Below are 3,529 nucleotides of genomic sequence, written 5' to 3' on the forward strand. Positions count from 1 at the left end.
GCCAGGGAGGCTCGGGTTAGGCTGGAGGTTAGGATGCATTTGCTCGCCAGGCGGCTGAGGTGATGCGGGTTGAGAGGGCCCCTCCTCGCCCTCATTTTCTGAGGGAGGGCGCCGCTCTGAAAACCCCTGCTTCCCAGGGCTTAAATGCCGGAGGCGGCGAGCGGCAGAGGACCATGGGCCCCAGTTTCTGGGCGAGACCTCTGCTGTGGCCCAGCTAGTGTACTCTCATGAGCTGCCAGAGCTCATAAGGGGCAGGACTCTGGTCCCCGCACCTCAGATAGGAGCTGGAAGAAGTAGAGAAGGAAGCCCCTTCATAGCCCTCATCGTCCCTGCTGCCCAAGTGAGGAGAGACTAATGAGGCCAGGCGTGTTCAGGTTAGAAAAGAGACGCTTGAGGGGGGACGGGAGAAGGGCTTACTCGGTACTGAACGGCGAAGAGAAAGGCCTTGGGGATTTATTACGGACTCTTTCTCGCCCGTCGAGAGCGCGGGGTCGCAACATGAAAGAGCCGGCGGGCAGTGTACCAGGACGACTATTTTTTCACGCAGCGCATCATTACCGGGTGGAGCTCCTTGCCACCGGATGTGGTGGAAGCTGCCAGTTTAGCCTGATTCACGTAGGGCCTGCACACGTTTCTGGAGGACAGGCGCCCCCGCCGCTGGTGAGCGAAGGGCGCACCTCTGAATCGGAGCTCCCTGAACCTTAAATGCTGGAGGCTGTAAATGGGAGAGAAACAGTAGGGGAAAAAACCTGGTCAGACCCCATTCACTCTCCCTTTCAGCATCCTCCCTGTGCTCTGTGACAGACCTATTTATTCAGTTCGTTAAGTTTACATGGGCTTAATGACCGGAGCGCTATGGTTAGCCCCCCGTTGTTATTGCAGGGGGCTATAGGGTATGCACCAACAGGACACTGGGCAAGATGCGCCTGTGGTCGACCTGGCCAGTGGTAGTTCTTACGATTTTGTGAGAGCAGGACCAGAGACACTAGCCTAAACCCAGGTGGCTAAAGGGGCAGGGACTGCCGATGCCGAAGGCTGCATGGGAGAAGAGCTGGTCCCTTCTACCCCGCCATCAGCTCCTGCTATCCTGTTGCCCCCCATGGAGGCCTCAGTCCTGAGCAGGAAGGGGGGACATTGCTCTGTGGACCCTGAGCCTGCCCTCCTCCCAGTTGAAGGGGTTGTCAGCAAGGGGGGACAGCCCGCAGGGGCCTCTGGGCAAGGCAGAGCAAGAAGCTTAGAAAGGATGATGCAGTGTGCTGCAAGCCCTGGACGGTCCAGGTGGGCCCCTGCTCCAAGCAGTAACCTCATTGCTTGAGGCACAGAGACATGAGAGCTGCGGTGCCGCTAGCCAGTGGCCCCAGCTGGCCCAGTATTGCTGGGGCCACAAATAAAAGCCCTTTATTAGGTGGTTTACGTCATTGCCAAATCTGTACAATACCTGCATTTTAGTTGCCAAGAAGACAGGCCTCTGGCAAAGGCAAAGTCCACATGAAAACGAACAGGCAGATGTAGCTGCTGTGATATTCAAGACCGCTGAGCCCAGGGACGTCTCCTAGGGTGAGGTGCATCTCCTGTGAGTAATGGCCCCAGTAAGAGCAGCACCGGGTTGAAAATACTGCCCATACGTAAGGGGCCGATTTAGTAACGTGTAAAGGCACCCTGAACTTGAACACAGAGGGAGCATGCTGTTTTTTATTTATTTTTTTACAAGGTGAACCCCCAGAATGCAGTTGTTGAGTATTATAGTGTGTTCACCAATCTCAGGCCAGATTGCAGTTACCTTCACAGAGAATAAGGTGCAACTGGTAGCTGGAGCCACATGTGGAGTAAATGCTGCAAAGTGCAAGTACAGATCCTTTTATATTGCCTGTTTGCCTGCCTTTTCCAGTGACCTATTTTTGTTGGAGCCTAAACGTTGCTTTGGGATGCACTGAAGGGAGTCGCTGACCGCCTGAGAGGAAAAACATGTGGCCAGGTCAATTGAAACACACAACTAGTTGCTTCAGGCTGTTAATCCCGACGGCCCCTTGACTAGAGAGAGGGAACCAGAGCCCCCAGTGTAAGCTGCAGGTCGCAGGCAGCTCCCTTGGCTCAATGAGCGAGGCCAGATTTACTCAGGCTGTTAACTTGATTAATTGAAATGAAGTTCCTCCAGAGAATCGGCGTGTTCTGCGAGGTCAGGGTCACCACACTGAGACGCTTAATCAGATATTTCCATTTAGCCCCTCTCAGGCAGGCTGGAATGCAGGCGCTTTCATAGGGGAGCAGTTGGCGCCAAATTTCTGTGCTGCTATCTGCCCCTTCCATTGCATTAAACCAACACATCCATCATTATTCAATACAACAAACCCACACCACCCAACCTGACTCGGGTGATCCCTGTTCTAATCAGCCCCTGCAGAAAAACAGCCCTGTCCGGATGTGACGGTCCTGTTTGGGTAGAAAGCAAAGCGCGGTGGTGGAAGGAGGGTAATGATTGCTGCAGAGGAATTCCTGCAGGACTGAGGAGGCAGGTGTGTGTGGCTACCTATTTCTTTTATCCAACTGAGACATTCCCCTGAGGGGTGGGAAGCCAGCACGTTTATAAGGATGGTCAGAGCAGGTGGCAATGTGAAACTTTCTTTGCAATGTAAAAGCGCACAAGAGGTAGAGCCCAGCAAAACAGGGGCTGATGCTGCACACATTTCAATCAGCGACGGTTTAGCCACTCATGATACAAGGAGGATTAGGCTATAGGCATTATATACTAATATATACTCTAGTTTATGTAGCAGTGCATGTGCACAGACTTGCACCCCTTATGTTCACATCCATTTATTTAATGCCACTTGACTGTTCTGATTTCTTTATGTTATTATGTGAGATCACTATTTTAATGTCATAGTCTCCCAAGATGTCATAGGTGATCGCCTATGCAATATGCATACGTCTCATTTTTATCCAGCCTGTTCCCAAGTGGATATCAAAGTGACAAAATCCTACAAATCTTAGTAAAACTTCCCATCCAAGGGAAAGACCGGAGAGAATGAGTCCCTAAGAGAGCCTGTATTTTATCAGCTGCAGCCAAGGTTATCGCAGGTCCGCAGGCTTGTAAGGAGGTCTGAGTTTTGGAAAGTACAGAGTGCCTGACTTTGAAAATCAAGCCTTTTTCAGGCACCACAGGTAGGGCAGCTAGAAACTAATGCGCCCACTAAATCGCTAGAAGTTGCTTCTGAAAAAGCTGAGCAGCAGCCTTCAGCTTTAGTTCTTAACAGGATCCCAATCCCTTTCCTGTTGACATCAATGGGTTTGGGTAAAACCTCTCAGTGTCTTCAGTGGGAGATGAGAGGACTTGTTCCCTTTATCAGGACTTGCAACGTTTCCGTTTGAGACACTTTGTCACTGCACTGGCAAACCGCGAGAGGAAGGACAAAGCTGCTGGCACCTACAGGAATGTAGGGGATGGATGTCACTGTTTAAACTTGAAAGTCTTGATAACGATGCTGTTCACTTTTGGGTTCTCTAAAGCTGTCTGCAAGGAAAATTATAT

The 3,529-nt window shown here is 51.3% G+C and overlaps 1 long non-coding RNA gene across 1 annotated transcript in view; it reads left to right on the plus strand.

Moving 5' to 3' along the window:
• Positions 1 to 2,825, plus strand: part of LOC109314437 — a 10,654-nt gene extending 7,829 nt beyond the window's left edge. Inside the window, exon 3 of the long non-coding RNA XR_002102285.1 lies at positions 342 to 2,825. This is a non-coding gene — a long non-coding RNA (uncharacterized LOC109314437). The remainder of the gene's footprint in view (positions 1 to 341) is intronic.
• The last annotated feature ends 704 nt before the right edge of the window (positions 2,826 to 3,529 follow it).

Source organism: Crocodylus porosus, unplaced genomic scaffold, assembly GCF_001723895.1.
Source record: "Crocodylus porosus isolate Cpor-Errol unplaced genomic scaffold, CroPor_comp1, whole genome shotgun sequence".
Classification (NCBI taxonomy): domain Eukaryota; kingdom Metazoa; phylum Chordata; order Crocodylia; family Crocodylidae; genus Crocodylus; species Crocodylus porosus.